The sequence below is a fragment of the Hordeum vulgare genome, chromosome 4H (genome assembly GCF_904849725.1).
Source record: "Hordeum vulgare subsp. vulgare chromosome 4H, MorexV3_pseudomolecules_assembly, whole genome shotgun sequence".
NCBI classification, from domain to species: Eukaryota; Viridiplantae; Streptophyta; class Magnoliopsida; order Poales; family Poaceae; genus Hordeum; species Hordeum vulgare.
Window position 1 is genome coordinate 593,248,926 of NC_058521.1, and position 25,210 is coordinate 593,274,135.

The 25,210-nt window shown below is 42.1% G+C and overlaps 1 pseudogene; it reads right to left on the bottom strand.

The window, feature by feature from the left end:
* Positions 1-22,565: 22,565 nt before the first annotated feature.
* LOC123447388 lies at positions 22,566-23,849 on the bottom strand (annotated as a pseudogene).
* Positions 23,850-25,210: the final 1,361 nt, after the last annotated feature.

Below are 25,210 nucleotides of genomic sequence, written 5' to 3' on the forward strand. Positions count from 1 at the left end.
TTTGTCATGGGAGCGCCTTTGGTCAGCAAAGATGATCTCCCAGCAAATATGCGTTACTTGCATACATGGTACTTAAGTGAATCAAAGAATGGGAGAACGATGATCGTGGCGAGTGTCCCACGGGAGTACTACGGCCGCCCCGAAGAAACCCATATCGACTTTGATGAACTCTTCCAGATGTACAATGCCGACGCCCTCGACAAATCGCTTATGAGTTGCTATTGTCTGTAAGTTTTTCAATTCGTTGTCTACATATAACTTGTTTAGTTATTTCAATTCATTGTCTACATATAACTTGTACTCTATTATGCAGAATGAAGATTCTGGAATGTAAAAGTAGGAACATCCTAAATATTGGGTTTATTGACCCAGATAAAATACATATAGCGACGCTAACTGATAAACCCAAGGAGACGGAAGAAAACCTTCTAAGGTTTCTAACAGATCAAAATTGCTGTGACCACATACTGTTTCCATACAACTTCAGGTGAGGGTCTTTACTCTGTTGTGTCCATTCACTTATAAGTGTAACTGATAAGTTACTGACACACACACACACACATATATATATATATATATATATATATATATATATATATATATATATATATATATATATATATATATATATATATATATATATATACATGTGCAGCTTCCATTGGATTCTGTTGGACATTCAAATTGATAAGGGAAGAGTTGATGCCTTCGACCCATTATCGAGACCCTTGGAACAGTTCCAAAGCCTGCAGGACATGCTCCAAGGATAATTTCAATCATTCTTGCGCTCTATCGCTCTCTTTCGATGATTTTCTGATATATCAATTAATGAAAAACTTAGCAAATCATTTTCCTTGTCGGGCAGGGTTTGGAAGCGGTTCAAGTGCGTGACTCCCGGTATCGAGCATGAGAAGCTGACCTTTAGAGCGGCTCAGGTAAGTCGTAGTATGATATACTTCTATTTTCAATACATTTATGATGCTATATTATTATTTTGATTATATATATTCTATTCTCGTAAAGTGCGACCAGCAGCCACGGGGGACGTATCTATGCGGATACTATGTTTGCGAGACCATTCACACGTTTACCTCTGAGCACAAGGATCAAAGATACGACGTAAGCAATGAACATCCACACCTCTATTTTTACCCGTCATTCTTTGTTATCATGATTGATATTCATATTCATCTCCTCTTCTTATATAGTACACGGCCATGAGGGAGACGGTCCTACCAGAGCAACGCGCGATTGCTGTTGCAGAGGAGCTTGCGACCTTTCTGAGGACGGAAGCTATAGATGACAAAGAATGATTTAGTGTAGCTAGGGGCCATTGCCGATGTTCGTCCATGTAATCGAATAGACGGGCTCTAGTCCCGATAATTCAGATCTCCATATAATTGTATATATATATGCTCGCTTGTAAGATAAGTTAATCTTATATATATATATATGCATAATTATTTCTATTTAGAATTATATGAAAACTAATTCCCGAACACCAAACGAGGCATCACGTTAATCTCCCGAACACCTAAACCATAAAACCCTAAAACCCAAAAATAAACAAAATCTGAAACTCTTTAGTCCCGGTCCGTGTAAAGAACCGGGACTAAAGGGCATGCCCCTGAGGGCGCTCCGAGGCGCCCACGTGGAGCACATTTAGTCCCCGCTTGGAACAGGGCCGGGACTAAAGGTTAGGCCTTTAGTCCCGCCCCTTTAGTCCCGGTTGGTGAACCGGGACTAAAGCCCCTTACGGGCCGGGGCTATAGGCCCTGTCCCCACTAGTGTGGCTCACATTGGCCAGCATCGACCCCATATATATTTGTCCTCATCTGTTGGCCGGACCAAACCCTTGCCACTTCACTTAACTCTTCTTCACTCTCATCCGCCACCCAAGCTCATCTCCGACGATCTCATGCCTTCTCTGGCATGGCCTCTAGCAGATCCGACTCCGGCCAATCCAAATCCATCGACTGGGGGCTCGTCTCGTGCAGAGTGGAGGAGGAATGATGGTTCACATTGCACCCCGCCGCTCGCGCCAGGACAATGCCCGACCGACAAAAGGAGTTGTCCGCCGCGACTCGATAGTGTCAGCTCAAAGGGTGCTCGGTTCCTCTCTAGCGGGATCATCCTTGTCCAAGCGGGCGGATCCATCGACCGGACCCGCAGACTTCGAATCCCATCGGGAACGGGCTGCCCGCCATGGGAAAGAGCGGATAAGGATCGCCGAGGCCTATCTCGCGGAGGAAATGGCGGAGGCGGAAACGGATGATGCGGCGGCGCGGGCGGCCGCAGAGCAGGAAGCCATCCGCGCCCGCATTTTGAAGAAACGGCGGCGGCGAAACACGCGCACCCTTGCCCGCAAGCAGAATCGGCAGTCCGTGAAATGATCGGACTGCCACCGAAGGAGGAGAAGGAGGTGAGCGGTGGCGAGGACAGCTCCAACGACAAGCAGATCCGGCTCGATCCATACTGCGTCTTCGACCGGTACTTTGGCGACAAAAACGGCATGGGCACCGGGAAGGACAAGGGTAGTCGTGGATGATCTCCACCATAGTCAAACATGTCAAATTTGATAGTCCCATGGCATGTTTAGCAATGACGGAGTAGCCGATCGACGTGTGTGTGCGGACGTAGCAGTTGCATGGGTTGTATGGATTTGAGACATGAGATTTGAGGTGTCCGTATATAGACTGCATTATTTAAAGTGTGACCGGTCAGTGTCTATGGACACGCTCGAACGCGTCCGCGGACGTTTCAGGAGACGGATTTTAGGGTCCGGCTGTAGATGCTCTAAGAACAAGTACCATATAATGATATAGACCGGTTATAAAAAATAACACATCAGATTTATATGTAGTTGAAAAAGGAAGAAGTGAAACAGGCTACAAATTTACAGACGGGTGTAGCATAAGCCTCAGTATATCGTTTATGAAAAGAAAAGTTGGGCCATATATTAATGACATGTTATATTAGTATGAATAAAAACAAGTTCTTAAATACACAAAGTGCGTATTTCATTGATAGAGAAAAGCTGAACAAGGTTACACATCAAACAACTATTATATGAATAAGCTGTTAGGTTGATTATATGTGATGTTGCAACTTCATATAGCCACTCTTGGCTATATATTACTCCCACTAGTTTTCCTCAACTACAGCTATTTAGGTATAAAAGGAGTAGTACTAATTAACCATGTTCTAAGAGGCATAGGAATTAAAGCGGGCCAGTCATATGACATTTGATACTTTATGATTCGAGGAGGTACTGTCGCAAAGACAGTGTGCAGACCGAGCGAAAATAAGTTGTTTATTACTCCTTTCGTCTCAAAATTTTTGTCTTAGATTTATCTAGATATAAATATATCTAGTTACGATTTAGTATTTAGATACATCATTTCTATACAAAACTAAGATAAATTTTTTGAAACGGAAAAAGTACTTCATTGGGTTTTTCAATGTATTGCCTGAGGCGGCAGGGCAGACCGACACGTACGCGATCGATCGACATACATATTGGACCACATACCTTATAATTCGAATGATTTGAAGTTTGCTCATGACGCTGCCGCGCGCTGGGCTGCATATCTAACGGATGAGTAACGTATCACTCATTGCATAGACGAAAGAAAAGTATATCACGGATCGAGTGGTGGCTGAAAGTGCAGCGATTGTGCTTGACAGAACGGAGCTGAAAAGCAGCCGCAAGTGGCTTTCACCGTATCAGATGCTCCATGCTGGACCGATCGAAGTGAAGTGCTTGCAATACAAGAAAACGAGACTATATTGCCAAAAACCACCATACTTTGCGTCGTTCGTTGCAAAAAATCACCGTTTTTATAAAAACTTATCGAAAACATTGATTTTGTCTAATTGTTTGCAAATAAACGTTTTCGGTATTTTTTTATGAAAACAGTGGTTTCTCACACCGAACGACATAATTATAATGGTTTTTAGCAATTTACTTAGAAAACGAAGGAACCTCCAAGCTGAGCTGATGGACACCATCAAAATGGTCGATCAGCTTGACAAATGTTCATTAATTAAGACTTACAAACTAAACAGACGTTAATCCTCTATTCTTAAATAGTTGTAACCCACTACCTATTTTTCTCTTCATACAACTATGCCACATTGTGATCATTAGGTATAATTTATAAACTAATCTATTCATACAATCATGCCACCTCAGCAATTATGCATGTCAATTTGTTTCACTAATTTTTGTGTGGGCATAGATGTGACAGTGACACTGCAAATATGTGTAGGTTATGTTACACATTTTTATTATGTAGACAGCCCGTTGACTTCATACTTGTACAATATTATATCACATGTTTCATATGCTTTATTATTTCTAAAATATAAACTAAGATCAACCTTATATTTGTTTTTGCAACGCATATAGTTATTTACCACATATTTATTCATCTATTTTACAAAGATTTCCGTAGTAACGTGCGGGGTATCATCTAGTACTAATTAGAACCGTGGGGTCTTCATCAATCTAAGAGCTCCCCAACATCAATTTAGCAATCCCTCCATATCCAGCCTATAAAAAGTCTTATATTTCGATACAGAGGTAGTATATTTAGTAGGCATTCTGTGAGTATGTGCGTGATAACAATGTGAGTGTAAAAAGTCACTTTGGTTGACGAGCTCTACTGAGCCCTATATTTGAAATAGTGTCAAAATGACATTTTAAATTTTAAAATATTACAAAAAAATTAACATGTTTACCCATATTACAACGCGCTCATTTTGACGATGAAAGAAATAAACACGTGCATGAAATAAAAAATATCATGACTTGGAAAGATTAAGAGTGCATATATTATTCACTATTTAGAAATCCAATATGGGCATTCAGGTCCGTTATTGGATATGGACCGGAGAGTGTCTCAGGTCATATCTACATAGTTCTCGAACCCGCAGGGTCTGCACACTTAAGGTTCAGTGACGTTTCAGTAGCATTGAGTTATGTATGATGGTGACCGAAGGTTGATCGGAGTTCCGGATGAGATCACGAACATCACGAGGAGCTCCGGAATGGTCCGGAGGTAAAGATTGATATATAAAAAGTCTCGTTTTGGTCTTCGGAAAGGTCCCGACAATGTATCGGAAGTGACAGATGGGTTCCGGGGGACCATCGGGAAAAAGGGCCAAATTAGGAAGGAGTCCTAATAGGATTCCAACTCCCTTGTTTGGTTCGCCTGAACCTTTTTGGAGCAGGGGCCAAGGTTGCCTCCTCTCCCCTTCCTCCTATACATACTGAGGGATTTTGAGGGCAGCCCCTAACCCTAATTACCACGTGCTGCTCTCTTCTTCCTCTAGATCTGTTCTCCTCTAGATCTGTTCGTTATAGCTTAGCGAAGCTCTGCCGGATCAGCTCCACCAACACCAACACCACAACCACGCCGTCGTGTTGGAGAAATCATCTACCTCTCCGCCCCTCTTGCTGGATCAAGAAGACGGGGATCGTCATCGAGCTGTATGTGTGCTGAACACGGAGGTGCCGGCCATTCGACACTAGATCGGGATGGATTGTGATGGGATCGCGGGACGGTTCGTGATGATATCGCAGGGCGGACTACGATTTAGATCGGGAAGATGTTCCACTACATCAACCGCGTTATATATGATTCCGCTTAGCGATCTACAAGGGTACGTAGATTCACTCTCCCCTCTCGTAGATGATCATCACCATGGATAGGTATTGCATGTGCGCAGGAATTTTTTTGTTTCCCATGAACGTTCTCCAACAACACCTGGGATGAGGTCGGATGAGGATGGCGGGATGGGAACATGAGGTGCAATGAGGGCGACAAGATGGAAATCGGAGAGGGCGACGGGATGGGAACGGGAGGGGGCGACCGATGCGGCGGCCGGCGGAAGGCGCGTCTGAGGTGCCGAGGGCGTACAGGACCTACGGGATGGAGGCGGACGAGGGCGGCGAAATGGGAATGGGAGGCAGGGGCGGAGGGACTCGGGCGGACGAGTGAATAAGGGTGAATAGGATCTGGTGCAGATGGAGGCTTGGGAGAAAAGTATATCTTTGTGGGGCCCACCATAACTAGCTTCAATTAGCATCTCTCAAAAGAATAGGTTTTATGGATTAGTTGCAATCTAGCTTAAACTAGCTCTCATGTTTGTCCATAGATCCAAACCGGGCCATAGTAGTCTAGCCAAATATAAGAGCATCTCTAGTATTCTCCGTAAACTGGTTAAATCCGTAAAAAAACCGAGGTGTTTATAGTTTCGGTCGGAAAAACGACGTGGAGCGGACCCCGTAAAACTTGTTCGATCCGTAAATTTTTTAAGGGGCACGGTAAATCCATCCGTGAAAACCTTATATGTGCAATTTTGGAGGCATTATATAGTTCAATCCGTAAACTGATCAAACCTCGTCGAAGCAAACGCGCTGCCGCGGAACTGGTCGAAATCTACCCGAAACACCGAAATCCGTCGTCGCATGTTAGAAGAAGTCATCCCACGTCTGAATTTGTCGCGCTGGTTTGAATTGCGGCCAGCTTGACCTCCACTGCCGAGACGAGGTCGTCCACGGGCAGGATGGAGGAGGCGAGCGGAAGCCTGAATCAGGGCGAGGCGGCACCGAAGAAGAGTGTGGCAGGGTGGGGGAGCTCGTGCGGCCACGACGGGAAACTTACGCGCAGCGTCAGGGAGTGACGAGCTCAATCAGGGACGGGGAGTGCTGACCTCAATCGGGAGCGAGCGACGCAGGGCTCCTCCACTGAATGCATGGTCGGGAATAGGTGGCGCCAGGACGAGGCGGGGGCGAGGCGGACGGCGCCGGGGCGCTAGGGCGAGGCACGCTATGACCGGAGACAACTCGTTGGGACGAGAGGAAAAAATGAAAAAAAGAAGATAAAATGAAATACAATTTTATTTACTGAATTTGTTCTATCCGGAACAATTTCACATCGTGAAAATGATTGACAATGTTCATTATACGCATTTAAAGTCGGTTTTTACACGATGTGGTAGAGATGCTTTAGGACCCGTTCTTTTGATAGTTTTTATAATAAGCTGAAATAAGTTATTCCTATCCAGCTTATTCTAAAAGCTCAATCAAATTTATCATTTTAAAAACCCACTAATTAAAACTTGATTAGTAGGCTTCTAGAAAAATATAGAGACAATTTATTCTAGAAGCCCAAAAAACTATCAAAAGAACTGCCCTTCATACCGTTGCCGCCCGCAATCCAAAGCACCCGTTGCTTGTAAAGCTGAAAGAAAGCCTGCAAAGCTATTATTTTGGACTGCAAAAGGCGCGCAAAGCTAGTAGAGGGCACGTCCCCCTCAAAAATAAAATAAAAAAACTAGAAGAGGGCACGTGTGGGGCTGCATGATGGACTGATGTGCGGGTGACAAAGCGTGAGCCAGAGTAGACCACCAGCTAGGTAGCTACGCGGGCCAACCGAGCAGGACTGCTGCTACCCTGCCCCGGAAAAGGGCCATGCCCACCAGAGTTGCCGGGTGGGTCAAGAGGCGCACGCACGGCACGGCACGGCACGCAGCTGGCGCCGACTTCCGACGTGGACCGCTTACAGGAATCAGCAACGGACGATGGCGACATGGTCGACGAGTGATGTGATGATGTTTACGGCGAGAGAGCAATTTGGGTTGGGAGCATGCATTAACCTGGCCCGGACGAGCAATATATCAGTCGTTCTTAATGATGCATTACATAATGTTTTGCAATAATTGCCCTGTTTTGGTCCACTGTAGTAAGTAAGTAGTAGGAGTATCGCATTGCCCGTGCAGCATGCAACCAGAATTATTTAGGTAGTGCAACCAAAGGGAAATGTCTGAATAGATATGACGAAAACGGGCGTGTTTTCATGCTAGTACTAGTCACAACGAGGAAATCCGCAATCCACTGTGCAGTTTCCTTGCCGGGGAAGCGGTTTGGTTTCACGTCGGTCCCAAGAGGTGCGGTGCAAATTGGCCTTTTTGTGTTTCGTCGTTGCCGGCATCGCTCTCTAGCGGTTTCAACGCCCACGTACCCATCATTACGTAGCTACGGGCCAAAACCGTGACATTTTTACGCCGCCCAACAAAATCCCGTCAGTTTTTCACAGCTACGTGTGATAGCATCTCTTCATCAGTTATTAAATACTAGTAAGCTTGCACGTGCAATACACGTCTTGAATAATATATATTTTTATTATATTTTAATAATGATGTAATAATCTATTAACCATTTTAAATACAAATATTGACACATTTTATAATAACTACACCAAACATGCTCCTTTCTAAAATTTAAAGTTATATGTACTCTAAGTCTGTTACCATGTCAATATAAACATGATACATTTCTAAACATCTAAAAAGTGCAACAATGCAAATATGTGGTATTGGGTGAAGTGCAACAATATTTTTTTTTAAAAAGAAATGGGTTAATTAGAACATGAAAAGTATTTCTAGTCGTTCTTGTGGCGTGCCACCAAATCTGCACATTTCATGTATAAATTATCTAGGTACGAGAGACCAAATGTCCGCCTCCCAAAGTCTAACCAGAGACCAATCAAATACACAAAAAGGATCCCGGAATTAATAAAGTTCCAACATATAATCTTGTCCATCATTTTTTGCATTATATGTTAATACAAAATTTACAACGTTATGTATTACAAAATTAGTTTTTTATAAAAATGATGATAAACTTTTACCTAACAAATTTTATATACTCTCTTTTCTCATAAAACAGTCTGAAGCTCATTTGTTTGTCACGAGCCAAATTTAAACTGCGCTATTAATATCCCATCTATTTAATAATGGGTGTAATAGTTCGTAACCAATCAATGCGCAATACATGATAACATCACACTACAATATTGATGCATGCACCAGCATGGAAACGGCAAGGACAGTCAAGCAAGAGATAGCAGTGCCAAAAATAGCCATATTTAAAACTACTCTTATCGTGAAGATCCCCCAAATATACAACCTATTAGCCGAATCACCTCTTGCTCCTTCGGTAGAAATCGCCTTCCCTTCTACATTTTCCCATCTCATCCCTGCAACATCTTCTTTTTGTGAGGTATCTCAACAGGAGCTTCAACAACATGACAGATGTTATCCCTAAATGTCCGAGAAAAAGATTTATGTTCCGAAAATTTGGAAAACAGAGCAAAAGATAAATAACAATATGCAAGATAAAAAAATAATTAGTATAACAAAAGAAATGTCACTAGTGGAAAACGGGCCTTTGGCCGGGACCCTTTAGTCCCGGCCTGCCTCTGGGCCGGGACTGAAGGCCCGGCCACGTCGCCCCAATTCTCAATGCCTCCCTCGAGGCTTTAGTCCCGGCCCGTAAGGAGCCTTTAGTCCCGGTTCGTGTCCCAAACCAGGACTAAAGGGCTACGCGGCGGGCAGTGGTGGTGGCAACCGTTCGTATCCCCCTTTAGTCCCGGTTGGTGGCTCAACCGGAGACTAAAGGCCTAACACGTGGCCTGCCGTAGTGGTGGCAACCGTTGGTATACCTCTTTAGTCCCGGTTGGTGGCTCAACCCGGGACTAAAGGCCCAAACGGTTTGCATCCCGCGCCGTTTCGGGTGATGAAAAGCACGAACCGAAGCAGAGTCGCCATTTCTCTGTTCTTCTTCCTCTCTCGCTTCCCCTCTCTTTGTTCTTCTCCTCTCTTCTTCCCTTCTCTTCTTCCACCATGCCAACTCGCTTTGAAGAGGTGCTCGCACATGGCACGACCATGCTCGATGTCGTGTACACGAACGAGAGCAGGGAGATGCCGTTTTTTCTTGAACAGTTGAAGGAACGATGGCTTGACGCCGCAATGGATCATGAGAAGTTCTTGGGGCTTGATCTCGAGTACACGGCCGATCAACGCGGTGTTGCCGTCATCCAACTATGCTTCGCACACCATGTCTTGATCTTCCAATGGGCGAGGTAAGTTTTGAGGCTTTCTTTGATCCAGGATAATGACATTGAAGTTTATTTGTTTCAATCATAGTTGGTTCCCTTCAAATAGTTGTAATGAAACAATTTTGATTAGTTGAAGGGGAACACAATCTAATTGGAATAGTGTTCCATAATCTGAAAAATCGTATTAGAATCAACTAGTGTTTAATATGTTCCATTGGAATCATAGTTGGTTCCCTTCAAATAGTTGTAGTGAAACAATTTTGATTAGTTGAAGGGGAACACAATCTGATTGGAATAGTGTTCCATAATCTGAAAAATCGTATTAGAATCAACTAGTGTTTAATATGTTCCATTGGAATCATAGTTGGTTCGCTTCAAATAGTTGTAGTGAAACAATTTTGATTAGTTGAAGGGAACACAATCTGATTGGAATAGTGTTCCACAATCTGAAAAATCTGATTGGTTCAATATGTTCCATTGAAATCATAGTTGTAGTGGTACAATTTTATGCGGTGTTCTTTGATCCAAGGTTATGAAAATTGCATATATCTAGTGATCTCTCTAGGTTCCATTGGATAGCAATATGATATGTCATAGTCATGAAAATTGCATATAGCCAGTGATCTCTCTAGGTTCCATTGGATAGCTATAGTGATCTCTCTAGGTTCCATTGCATATGTTCTATTTGAATCCTAAAGATAATTTTCTCTTTAGTTGTAGTGAAACATGTTTCCTTATTGCAGCAGTATGTAACATTTGTTCCATTTTAATTTGTTTCTGTTGCAGTAGTGACAAGCATTGTCCAGAACTCATGGACTTCCTTCGCAGCGACATCGCTTTTGCTAGCGTTGATATAAGGAACGACAAGCTGAAGATGAGGTACAGCTTCGGTATTGAGATACCAACTGGTTGCCTCATTGATCTCCAAACGGTATTCAGGCTTCGACATGTCAGGACTTCGATGGCTCATATGGCAGTTGCCTTGATCGACGAGGAATATGGTGATATGAAGACCAGTTTCCCAAAGTCTCAGCACAAACTTTGGGAGAAGGACCCACTTGATCGTATCAACATTGAGTATGCAGCAAAAGATGCATACGTTTCATATGAGTTGTACCGCAAGATTCGAGTCGTCAACTATGGCCAGCGTCACCTCGAGGAAGGTGGACATTCTGATTCAGACGATTCAGATGAGTAGTGTTCTCAACGTCAAACACTTGTATATATATCTATGGTAGCTATTATTATGTACTGTTTGGACTAGTATCATGTACTGTTTGGACTAGTATCATGTACTGCTTGGACCAATTTATATATGTCTAGTTTCTGTTTGTGCCATTATAGTTTCCAAATTTGAATGGTTTAGCCCTTTCTAACTTCATTTGCTACTTTTGAATTGTTTAGCCCTTTCTAACTTCATGGTATCATGCATTTCGACCACATATATATACAAAAAGTCTTCAGTTCAAATAAGTTCAAAAAGTGAAATCCCTTTTGTAACAGATCTGTTTTTGATTAAAACAGTCATTTAAAAATGAAAGACCATTAGTCCCACGTGGCGTGCAGCGGAACCACGTGGCGTGCAGCGGAACCACTTTTGTTGTGGGGGTCGCTTTTTCTTCTTCTCCTTGTGCTAGATATTTGTTATGCATTAGGGAAAGAAGGAATAGCGACCATCATTGACGGTCAAAAAATCAGGTGAGGGGGTGTCCACCATACATGAGAGAAGAAGAATACCGACTGTTGTTGTGGGGGTTGCTTCTCCTTCTTCTCTTTGTGCTAGATATTTGTTATGCACTAGGGGAAGAAGGAGTAGCGACCATCATCGACGGTCGAAAAATCAGGTGAGGGAGTGTCCACCATACATGAGAGAAGAAGAATGTCGACTGTTGCTGTGGGGGGTCGTTTCTCCTTCTTCTCCTTGTGCTAGATATTGGTTATGCACTAGGGGAAGTAGGAGTAGCGACCATCATCGACGGTTGAAAAATCAGGTGAGCTAGTGTCCACCATATATGAGAGAAGAAGAATGTTGTCTCTTATTGTGGGGTCGCTTCTACTTCCAAAGAGATTGTCCATTTTGTACACGAAGTGCATCCAGTTTTTAACGTAACCCTCGCAACTTTCTCGCACATGCGATGTGGGTGAAATGATGATAGCATGCCAACTTTCAACATTTTCTGAGTTCATTGTAGTGCTTTTCGATTTCAGGGTCAACTAGCTCAAAAAAATAAGTAAATGCACGAAGAATACCAAATGAAGTCAGAAATTGTTGAAATTTTGTGATGTGCCTTTGAATGGTGCATTTTGAACACACAAAAAGTATGGAGTTCAAATAAGTTAAAAAAATGAAATCCCTTTGTAAGAGATGAGTTCTTGTTCGAAACCCTGATACTTCGAGAGAGATTGTCCGTTTTGTACACAAAGTGCATCCAGTTTTTGTCGTAGCCCTCTCAACTTTTTAACACATGCTATGTGGGTGAAATGATGATAGCATGCCAACTTTCAACATTTTCAGAGTTCATTTGTAGTGCTTTTCAATTTCAGGGTCAACTAGCTCAAAAAAAAAGTAAATGCACGAAGAATACCAAATGAAGTCAGAAATTATTGAAATTTTGTGATGTGCCTTTGAATGGTGCATTTTTAACACACAAAAAGTATGGAGTTCAAATAAGTTCAAAATAATGAAATCCCTTTGTAAGAGATGAGTTCTCGTTCGAAACCTTGATACTTCGAGAGAGATTGTCCGTTTTGTACACGAAGTTCATCCAGTTTTTGTCGTAGCCCTCTCAACTTTTTAACACATGCTATGTGGGTGAAATGATGATAGCATGCCAACTTTCAACATTTTCAGAGTTCATTTGTAGTGCTTTTCAATTTCAGGGTCAACTAGCTAAAAAAATAAGTAAATGCACGAAGAATACCAAATGAAGTCAGAAATTGTTGAAATTTTGTGATGTGCCTTTGAATGGTGCATTTTGAACACACAAAAAGTATGGAGTTCAAATAAGTTCAAAAAAATGAAATCCCTTTGTAAGAGATGAGTTCTCGTTCGAAACGCTGATACTTCGAGAGAGATTGTCCGTTTTGTACACGAAGTTCATCCAGTTTTTGTCGTAGCCCTCTCAACTTTTTAACACATGCTATGTGGGTGAAATGATGATAGCAATGCCAACTTTCAACATTTTCAGAGTTCATTGTAGTGCTTTTCAATTTCACGGTCAACTAGCTCAAAAAAAAATAAGTAAATGCACGAAGAATACCAAATGAAGTCAGAAATTGTTGAAATTTTGTGATGTGCCTTTGAATGGTGCATTTTGAACACACAAAAAGTATGGAGTTCAAATAAGTTCAAAAAAATGAAATCCCTTTGTAAGAGATGAGTTCTCGTTCGAAACCGTGATACTTTGAGAGAGATTGTCCGTTTTGTACAGGAAGTGCATCTAGTTTTTGTCGTAGCCCTCTCAACTTTTTAACACATGCTATGTGGGTGAAATGATGATAGCATGCCAACTTTCAACATTTTCAGAGTTCATTTGTAGTGCTTTTCAATTTCAGGGTCAACTAGCTCAAAAAAGAATTTTAATAAACATAGTTTTTAATTGAAAATAACAAAATAGTTAATAGTTTGGATATTCAAAATAATTACTTTTGAAAATAGAAAATAGTTTAGCATTATTTATTAAATTTCAAACACTTTTCATTATCATAGTTTTGTCAAATTCTCAAATATGCAAAAAGGATTTTAATAAACATAGTTTTTAATTGAAAATAGCAAAATAGTTAATAGTTTGGATATTCAAAAAAATTACTTTTGAAAATATAAAACAGTTCTTCATTATTTATTCAATTTCAAACACTTTTCATTATCATAGTTTTGTCAAATTCTCAAATATGCAAAAAGAATTTTAATAAACATAGTTTTTAATTGAAAATAACAAAATAGTTAATAGTTTGTATAGTCAAAATAATTACTTTTGAAAATATAAAATAGTTTTGAATTATTTATTCAATTTCAAACACTTTTCATTATCGTAGTTTTGTCAAATTCTCAAATATGCAAAAAGAATTTTAATAAACATAGTTTTTAATTGAAAATAAAAAAATAGTTAATAGTTTGGATAGTCAAAATAATTAATTTTGAAAATAGAAAATAGTTTTGAATTATTTATTCAATTTCAAACACTTTTCATTATCATAGTTTTGTCAAATTCTCAAATATGCAAAAAGAATTTTTAATAAACATAGTTTTTAATTGAAAATAACAAAAACAGATAATAGTTTGGATAGTCAAAATTATTAATTATGAAAACAGAAAAAAATTGAAACTATATGAGAATTTATAGAGAAAATTCAATCTAAATTCAAAGTGAACTCACTTTGAATTCAGGTTGAATTTTCTCCATAATTTCGAATATAGTTTCAATTTTCAGTGAGTTTAGACCCGTAAGCCTGCTTTAGAGAGGAGCTCGATGGAGAAGCTGCGACGGGGCTTATAAACAAGTGTTAGTCCCCCTCGCTGGGCGAGGTGGGACTAAACTTATCGTGCAGCCGAGGAGGGGCTTTAGTCCCGGGTGGAGCCACGCCCCGGGACTAAAGCCCCTCGCCTGCCGCCTGCCGAGGAGGGGCTTTAGTCCCGGTGCGTGGCTCCACCCGGGACTAAAGGTTCCTGCTTCCCGCCTTCTGGTCTACCCGAAAAAGGGCCTTTAGTCCCGGGTCGTGGCTCCACCCGGGACTAAAGGGTGTCTTTAGTCCCGGTTCGAGCCCCGAACCGGGACTAAAGATCCTACTATATATACGGCGCGGACGAAAATTCAAATCCAAACGCCATTTCGTTCTCTTCTTCCTCTCGCTCGCCTCTCCTGCCCGGCGCAACAACGGACGAACTCCTCGACGCCGCCAGGCTGCCCGCCGTCGCCGTCGCCCTGCCGTCCTCCTCACCGGTGCCGGACCTCCTCACGCGCCCTTGTCCCCGTCGTCGACGCCCTGCCGTTCTGCTCGCCGGCGCCCTCCCACACCGGTAAGCCCGCACCCCCTCCTGCCCATGCCGAACACGTACGAAGGACGAGCCGCCGGCGCCCGCCGGCGGGGACGCCACCGCCGCCGTCGTGCCGGTGAGGAGGAGAAGAAAAGAAGAAAAAGGAGAAGAAAAGAAGAAAAAGGAGAAGAAACGAAGAAAAAGGAGAAGAAAGGAAGAAAAAGGAGAAGAAAGGAAGAAAAAGGGGAGAAAAGAAGAAAAAAATGTTATTAGGTTTGTGCTAGATTATTAGGGTTAGTAATATTTAGAATTAGGAAAAAGAAAATAAGAAGAGGATGAGAAGAAAAGAAGAAAAAGGAGAATAAGAAGAGGAGGAGAGGAGAAGAAGAGGAAAAATAGAAGAAGAGGAGAAGTAGAAGAAGAGAAAAAATTAGAAGAAGAGGAGAGGAGAAGTAGAAGAAGAGAAGAGGAGAAGTAGTAGAAGAAGAGGAGAAGTAGAAGTAGAAGAAGAAGTAGAAGAAGAGGAGAAATAGAAGAAGAGGAAAAATTAGTTTAGGGTTACAAGAAGAAGAAATATTGTATAGTGTATATGCTTAAGTGTTAATAGTGTTTCTTAGATTATTGCTTAATTTTGCTATTGTATATGCTTAAGTGTTAATAGTTTAATTTTGCTATTGTATATGCTTAAGTGTTAATAGTTTATTTTTAGCAAGAAAATTAATAGAACTAGTTTATTTTTTTAGTTCATTTTACGATGCCTATCCCGCATCCTCGTCGTCGACTCGGCGGAGGACACTTGATGAGAGGGGCCCTGTCCGGGACTGGGCTCCGCCCGGCTGGTATTGGGAGGTGCTACCTTCCGGGGGGCGTAGGTTGGTGAGGAGCCAGCCCGTCGTTGACCCGATCCTTGTTTGGTGGCGGTCGCGTGGGCCAGTGAGGGTGCCGAGGCTTCCGGACACCGCGGCGGTGGTACGTCACCGTGTCAGCGAGGAGGATGAGCACGTCCGTCGCTACATGGTTGCGTTGGAGGGCAGGTTCGAGCATACCTGGCAGGTTCTTCGGGGATCTCACTCGAGCTATGATCCTGTGATGGTTCCTTCTCTTTGGGTGTCCACTGCCCGCGCCGATACCCGTCGGGCGCTACGGTTCTAGATGTATCAGTGATGCTATATGTATGATAGTATTCGAGGAGTATTAGTGATAATATTCGACGATGTACGGACAAAAGAGATGATGTATTTTCTTATAATTGAATGCATGCTAATTTGAATACTACTTTATTTTACGATTTGGTTTTGCTTATTGAATGCTCAAATTGGAAAAGTACTCCTACTTTGAATACTATGCAGAAATCTAGGAGTCCCGAGTGGAGCCACGACCAGGGACTAAAGTTGTTTTGGAACGGAGTTCCTGATAGAATAATTCTTTTTTGGTACAAAGGTTAAGAGAATCCGTTTTTTGCAGAACTATGGATCCACATATCAGGAACCTCGAAGAGGAAGAACTTCTCAAAGATATAATAAAAGACGGGCCCGACGTTGAACTAGCTGAATCTCCGTCGTCATATCTAAACCCCGACGTTGGAATGGAGGTCGAGCGACACGAAGATGAAGCCGATGGGGCAGGAGATAGGTCCAATGACGGAGAAGGTGATAGCTCCACTGATGGAGAAGCCGGTGAAGAAATAATAAAGTCCGGCGAGGTATACATATGAAGTTCGACAATCACTTGTAATATGTGAAAAATATTGGAGATAGCTCTATATTGTATACATATACATTCATTTGACGAATGTTTCTCCCTCTTAGGCCTCCACATCGAGCAAAGCTACGAAATGAGGCCCGACTAGAAAGTTGGATGCACGGACGCATTACACCTTTGAGGTGATATTGCCTACGGGCGAACCCAAGCTTCCTAAGAATGCTGCTGACACATTCAAGAAGCAATGCGGAGTTCTCGTTAAGGATCACGTCCCGATCAGCGTTCGGGAGTGGAACAAACGCAAAGGGGAAGCCGATAGTGACTATGTCGCCGAAAGGTACAAAGATAATCTTTGGAATGATCTGATGTCACATTTCAACCTGCCAGAATGTGAGAATGAAGACGCCGCAGACAAACTGAGGGCCAAAGTCAAGCAGTGGACTCTAAAGAAGATGGCCGAACTGTTCCGTAGCTGGAAGAAGAAGCTATGGAAAAACTATCTGAAGACAAAGAAAGTGCCAGTATTCGAGGGGTATCTAGCCAAGCAGGCGAATCACTGGAAGGCATTTCAAGAGTACAAGGAGTCAGAAGATGCCCAGGCATTATCAGAAAAGAGCAAGATAAATGCCGACAAGAAGAAATATCACCACAAGCTGGGGCCAGGGGGCTATGAGACTGCCATCCCAAAGTGGGATAAGAAAGAGAAAGATCTGCTAGATAAAGGCATCGTACCTGAACCACTCCGTGATGAGTGGGAACTGAGAGCAAGAAATTGGTTCCTTGCGCATGGTGGTTTGTACGACGAAGAAACAGGGGACCTCATCTGCAATGACGATCTTAGGATACCCAGGGAGAATTGGAAAAGGATAGTGAAAGAAATTAAGGAGGGAAAAAGAAAGTTCACTTCAGATAGAGATAAAGATTTGCTCACACTGGTCCTCGGCAATGACGAACATGGAGGACGAAACGCGAGGCTTCGGTCCTTCTTACCCGTGGTGGCTTGGGTTTGCCAAAGACCAAGACACTTACAGAAACCGAGAGAGAGCAAAGAAGCGGCAGCAGGATGAGGAGAATGACAAGTTCAACCAGTTGCTTGCCAGGATTAACGAGCAACAGAAGCAGATTGATGAGCTTAGAGGAGTAGCGCGCTAGGAAGATCCTGCACTTGATATTACCGGCGCCCCATCTAAGCGGAAAAGTAGCATGGCTGAATCTGAGGCCCCGCCCGACGATGCACGAAGAATGATAGAGGGCGGTCCCGGCTACCCCGTGGATGGAATCAACGAGTCAACATCATGTGAACTCTATCAGAAATTCAAGAACATATCCATGAAGGTGGCCGTCGGACAAGCTTTACCTTCTGGCCCTGATGCACGCTGGCATGGCCGTGAGATTCCAGCTGGCTTTGCTAAAGTCGGGGTGGATGAAATCATGACGGGGTTTCATGATATGGAGCTCGACATAGTTGGACCCGAAGATGAGAGGACACTCGGAGAAGTACTGGGTGGAGTCATCCTATGGGACAAGAACTACATCAAGCTTCCAGGCTCGGCCCCAAGGACAACACCGCCTCCGAGTCGTCGCAGGTCACCTACACCTCCATTACCTCCAAGCCCTCCACATGACGTCGGCCAGCACAACACGAGTCCATCTCGATCACCGCCGCCGGACTTGGGTCATCCGTCTCCGCCGCCGCCCGGAGAGGATACTAAGCGGAAGCGTGCCACCAAGAACGCTCCGCTGACGATTCCTAAGCGACGGAGCCCCCCAAAGCGCAAATGGTCGCCCCTCCCAAAGGTACCTCATGCTAATCTTCCTATCAGACCTTATGATCGTACCCGTGAGGAAAACGCCAGGATAGCAAAGGAACATCATCATGCGTAGATGAAAAAGAAGGAACCTGAGCCCCGCCCGGAATACACCGAGAAGAAAATAGCATGGGCAAAAGACTTCATGACCCTTCCATCACAGTATGACTTACACCATAAGCCTGATGACTATACACGCACATTGCAGAAGGAAGTGAAGAAGAGCAGATCACGTGCAAGTGCAAGTGGGAGCAAATCAAGTTCAACTACAATAAGAAAAAATCAGACGTTCCTCAGCTTGGACAACAGGCCAAACAGTCGATCCCACCCCTCAAGGTGTTAACCGAGAATGTTCCCCCTCCGGTGCAGGGGCAAGCTTTTGAAATAGCAAAGGAGTGGGTGGCTGAATGTGGTGTCTCGGTTGAAGATTTGCTGGCTTCCCAAGTCGACAGGATACCCAAGGCTGTGGTAGCCCCTAAGCCACAGTTTGTCATGGGAGAGCCTTTGGTCAGCAAAGATGATCTCCAACAAATATGCGTTACTTGCATCAATGGTACTTAAGTGAATCAAAGAATGGGAGAACGATGATCGTGCTGAGTGTCCCACGGGAGTACTACGGCCGCCCCGAAGAAATCCATATCGACTTTGATGAACTCTTCCAGATGTACAATGGCGACGCCCTCGACAAATCGCTTAGAGTTGCTATTGTCTGTAAGTTTTTCAATTCGTTGTCTACATATAACTTGTTTAGTTATTTCAATTCATTGTCTATATATAACTTGTACTCTATTATGCAGAATGAAGATTCTGGATTCTAAAAGTAAGAACATCCTAAATATTGGGTTTATTAACCCAGATAAAATACATATAGCAACGCTAAGAGATAAACCCAAGGAGACGGAGGAAAACCTTCTAAGGTTTCTAATAGATCAAAATTTCTCTGACCACATACTGTTTCCATACAACTTCAGGTGAGGGTCTTTACTCTGTTGTGTCCATTCACTTATAAGTGTAATTGACAAGTTACTGAGACGTATATATATATATATATATATATATATATATATATATATGTGTGTGTGTGTGTGTGTGTGTGTGTGTGTGTGTGTGTGTGTGTGTGTGTGTGTGTGTGTGTGTGTGTGCAGCTTTCATTGGATTCTGTTGGACATTCAAATTGATAAGGGAAGAATTGATGCCATCGACCCATTATCGAGACCCTTGGAACAGTTCCAAAGCCCGCAGGACATGCTCCAAGGATAATTTCAATCATTCTTGCGCTCCATCGGTCTCTTTCGATGATTTTCTGATATATCAATTAATGAAAAACTTAGCAAGTCATTATTGTTGTCGGGCAGGGTTTGGAAGCGGTTCAAGTGCGTGACTCCCGGTAACTTTCCTGAGAAGCAGACCTTTAGAGCGGCTGAGGTAAGTAGTAGTATGATATACTTCTATTTCATTACATTTATGATGCTAGATTATTATTTTGATTATATATATTCTATTCTCGTAAAGTGCGACCAGCAGCCACGGGGAACGCATCTATGCGGATACTATGTTTGCGAGACCATTCACACGTTTATCTCTGAGCAGAAGGATCACATATTCGTTGTAAGCAATGAACATTCACACCTCTATTTTTACCCGTCATTCTTTGTTATCATTATTGATATTCATATTCATCTCCTCTTCTTATATAGCACACGGCCATGAGGACGAAGGTCCTACCAGAGCAACGTGCGATTGCTATTGCAGAGGAGCTTGCGGGATGTCTGAGGACGGAAGCTATAGATGACAAAGGACGATTTAGTGTAGCTAGGGGCCATTACTGATGTTCGTCCATGTAATCGAATAGACGGGCTCTAGACCCCATAATTCAGATCTCCATATAATTGTATATATATGCTCGCTTGTAAGATAAGTTAATCTTATATATATATATGCATAATTATTTCTATTTAAATTATATGAAAACTAATTTCCGAACACCAAACGAGGCATCACGTTAATCTCCCGAACACCTAAACCCTAAAACCCTAAAACCCAAAAATATTTTCATTCAAAAAAACCCCCCAAAAATAAGCCAAATCTGAAACTCTTTAGTCCCGGTCCGTGTAACGAGCCGGGACTAAAGGGCCTGCCCCTGTGGCGCTACGAGGCGCCCACGTGGAGCACCTTTAGCCCCGGCTTGTAACAGGGTCGGGACTAAAGGTTAGGCCTTTAGTCCCGCCCCTTTAGTCCCGGTTGGTGAACCGGGACTAAAGCCCCTTACGGGCCGGGGCTAAAGGCCCCGTCCCCACTAGTGTGTCTTAGGTTTCAGCAACATGATAGCAGACTCTATAACCGTCTCTGCCCCTTGCCACAATTACAAGAAGCTCCTAAATGAAAGAATGATAAATAACAGAAATGCATAAGCAAAACAACATAAATTCTACTCCCTCCATCCCACAATATAAGACTTTTTGCAAGCTATGTTAGCTTGTAAAAAAGTCTTATATTGTGGGATAGAGGGAGTAATAATCAACTATAACCCATGAAAATATGATAGGTATTCAAGCAATGATGGTATTCTGTAATAAATTATATAGAAGACCAAACAAATATCTTGCAATAAACTTGCAAAACTTATTATATATTCATCCCGCGCTTGCACATATGACACTGCCACATGCACAAGCCCAAAGAAAAGATACGATAGGCTCCTAGAAAATATAAGCATGTATCAACACCTCCTTCGACGCACATGTCCACACCCTCAATTTTAGCATGGTATCCCACCCTTGTCACAGCTTATCCGTCTTCCCATTCTAGGCCCTATTTATCCTCCTTCCGCTGTAAGCCATGGTGGCCGCGGTGTCCACCTGATCACAATGACCTATGCATAGTCAATTACAAAGCAAGCTCGGTGTGAGGCAGGCAACGATCATCCATGCACTCCTAGGTCCGGCTTTGAGTGAAACAGACGTGTATCGGAGGGCCGCAACAAGGACAATCTGGTACCCATGCGACGAGGTTTCTTCGACTGACTATTAAGGAGTTCCCATGAACCACTTGCCATTAACCAGGTGACAATGCGACTAAATGAATCAAACATATGATTAAGTGATACACGGTATACATAAGTTAGGAATATGATATTTTTCATTCATGGTTTCTACAGGTTGAATCGCTTCCTCTATTGAAAAGTATAGCAAGCCATGATCTAATAGATGCTTTTCGCTCTTATTGTTGTATGAGATTTTGCTATGTTTTATACATGATCAAATAAATAGACCATATGATTATACATACCATCTTTGAATGCCGTTGCATCTATATGCAGGTACGGATCAGTAATCCTCTCTTCGCTTAGTACCCTGCATGTAATCATGTGATCCTAATGATCTCCAAATACCTGAGCACATCATCCCTGCATCATACAAAAAGATGTAAATTAGATATAAGAATTTATCCTAATAAACAACCTTGTGGTTTCAGTACGTATCTTTATGAAAAAATCGAACTCCATACAAAGCCAATGGTGTTCCATAATGTATGATAACTCAAAACTTTCTCGATGCCCAAACAGACACACTATCTATTCTATACTTAAGATAACTCATATGGCTCGGTGTAAGGATTTAATATGAAGCGTTAAATATGCCAAAAAAAACCTTGTTTTAGTACTTCTTAGAACATAACATATAGAACACACATCAAATCTTTTAGTAAAAATCTACATACCTTCATGTTAGTTGTAGAGATCAAGCTAACCGAGTCTTCAGCTCTAGCCTCCAAGGTTGCACCCCGTATTAAACAGATTTTTGTCTCCAGGACAGTAGTTAAAAAGAACATGAAACATTAATGAACTTTTGCAACTATTAATCTTCTTTTGCAACTATTATTCGTCGGAAATGCTTTCCCGACATACACTCTAAAATACGTCTATATACATCTGTATGTAATCCTCATTGAACATGCAGGCTAAACGGGAAAATATTCAGGCGAAATGAGAAAACATTTCAACATCAAGGGCGTATTTCTGTACAAACTGTTCACAATCAAATATTATACACCGTATCACCTCAAATGCCAAATGCCAAGCGCATGGCTAGCGAACTGAAACCAGAGTCCACGTCTACATCTCCCGTCGCCGCACCAGTATAATTTTTCTCAAAAACATTGCAGGGGTCTTGCTTACAAGTTCGTCTTTGGCTTCGACACCGGGCTCACGCTCCTGGCCAAGCTCCGCATCATCACAAACTCCTCTGCGACAGAGGGGTGAACCCCAACCTGCAAAGCCAGCCAACGTGGTACCTCTATTAGACTGAAAAAACACTGAGATCTCAAGACCTCGTTCTCGTGTGAAGGCAAATCTCTTTCGACTTACGGTGCTGTCGAAGGTCGCCTTGGTAGCTCCAGCCTTGAGCGCAACAGCAATGGCCTGCATTTTTGTCCTTTACAAGCTCAGGTAAAGAATACATCAAACAGATAACAGAAAAAACATCATCTTAAAAAAGAACACAAGAACTCCACGAATGCTTATACCTGCATAATTTTAGTTGCATCTGGTCCACACATGGCTGCACCGAGTACCTTATCGGTCTCAGCATCAACCACCAGTTTCATGATAGACTCCTCGTGACGACTTTAACACAAAAACAAAAACAAAATCAGAAACCTTCCCCACGAGAACGAGGAAGTCAATATGGAACGGAATGTGGGTGCAGTGGTGCACAAACCACTGGAAACACCGATATATGTCTTAATGAGCACACAATGGTGAAAGGTGAAACTACTGCATAACAGATAATCTCATGATACATAAGATACTTACTTGGATATGCTCTTATTCATTGGGTTGAAACTTGATGTGCAAACAAAGTGTCTTCTTCGCTAAGACCCACGACAGATAGCGGTGGAATACTGATTTGATAAAAAATAATATCATATTATAACACTGAGGGGATGATGACGCAAAAAGGTAGCACATTTGAAAAAAACGCAGAAGCTAGTGGTAGTTTAGCATAGGGTTTTACGGGTAAATGGTAGCATGTTTCATTGACACTAAAGGAGCTATCCTGTCATTCTACTCCCTAACTGTAGCGACACGAGCAAAGTTCAGAACCAGTTTCTCACAGAAAATCTTCAAAGTAATTGCTAAATCTAAGTATAAAATAAACACTTTTAACTAAATTATTACTTACGAGAAAACGACACAAGGTATATCTTTATAATCGGGCTTAATTGTGTGGCCACCAAATATAGTTTTTGACCACAAAAAGATAGGGAAGAATAAATAGTGGTGATTTTAAACACAAAGAAAGACAAAAAGCAAAACAACAAGAACTAGTTAATATGAAGGGATTACAAACAACAGTTATCACTTACAGCGAAGCAAGTAGCCTCCATGAGAGCAATAGGTGTTAGGTTAATCCGATTCGTGACATCACCAACAACCCATATATTTTGAAGTGTCAATCGTGTCGGTGGGCTCAATGTCAATTTCAATCTCCTTCGAAGTGAGTGTCTTGACCTTGATCATCGTACCCCCCCCCCCCGAGCCTGAGTACCAAGTGAAGAGTTGTCTCCTTCTGAATGTTGTAGTCAGCAAGTGTGCGTCCATCCCCCAACTTCTTGCCAACAAATATCAAATGCTGCTGGTCCATAGGAATCCCTTCCTTGTCCTGTGACAGTGCACAAAATAGCGATTTAGTTAAGTTTCACTGCTTGAGGTAGTCTAGCCTGCCAACTTAACCAATGGAGTAGCTGTCTTTACAATTGAAAGTGAAGAAAAGGAAGTTTGCAATAGAGGATTATTTTGTGGATTCTGGTCACAACAGTAATAGACCTGACAAGAATATATTTACTACAAAAGAATTTTATTCTGATCATAAGAATTATTTTATGGATGTGTGATTTGAAACAGAAGATAGGTACCTTCACTACAACAACTACATAAGTGAAAGTATAATGGACGGATGTGTGATTTGAAACAGATCATAGGTACCTTCACTACAAGAATGAAATGCATAAAGGCACTGAACTCATCATTTTGTTGGGGAACAAAATAAAGGTATTCTTGCAAATATTCTACTCTATCACAGGGAGCAGCACACACACAAGATATCAAGTGAGATATCCATGTGTCACAATAAAGCATGGACTATATTCCTTTTCGTAATTTGTTAGTGAATCAAATACCCACTCTACAGCACAATAATAGAATTTGTATATACAACTCATCTACGACATGAGTCTTCTGAAGTTGAAAAGGAGGAACTACCTTAATTGTTCTAATTTTGCACACCAAAAGGAATTTGTTTTATTTTATTTCACATGGAAGAAAGGGGTGAACCCTTGGATACAACTTTAGGCGCAGCCCCACAAAAGAAAACCTAAAGAGATTGCTAAAATTTCCCAGCATGCTCGTCCTAGTCTGAAGAAATATATAAAGACTTGTTTTATCTAATTCAATCATAAAAAAACACATAGGTTCAAGAATAGGCATTTGTATGGAGCTCCATAAGCGACGGAGGCGATGTTGGCTATAGTTTTTCTTACGACATGTGCATCCCAACAGAGAAGCTTTAGGAACTAATTTTCTCACTCCTTGTTCAGGATTTGTAATGAACATATTGTAGTACCAAATGAATTGCCAACATAGTGAACAAAACAAACAATCAAATTGTAAATGTCGTCTCACATGCTAATAATTCTACACACATGGAAAAGATACGGGAACCTTATTAAGTGATCCTAATTCTATGCGGAGTTGCCTAGCAAAAATAGAAGTGAACGATCAAGGTGGACAACAAATAACAATAATATAATACTCCTTC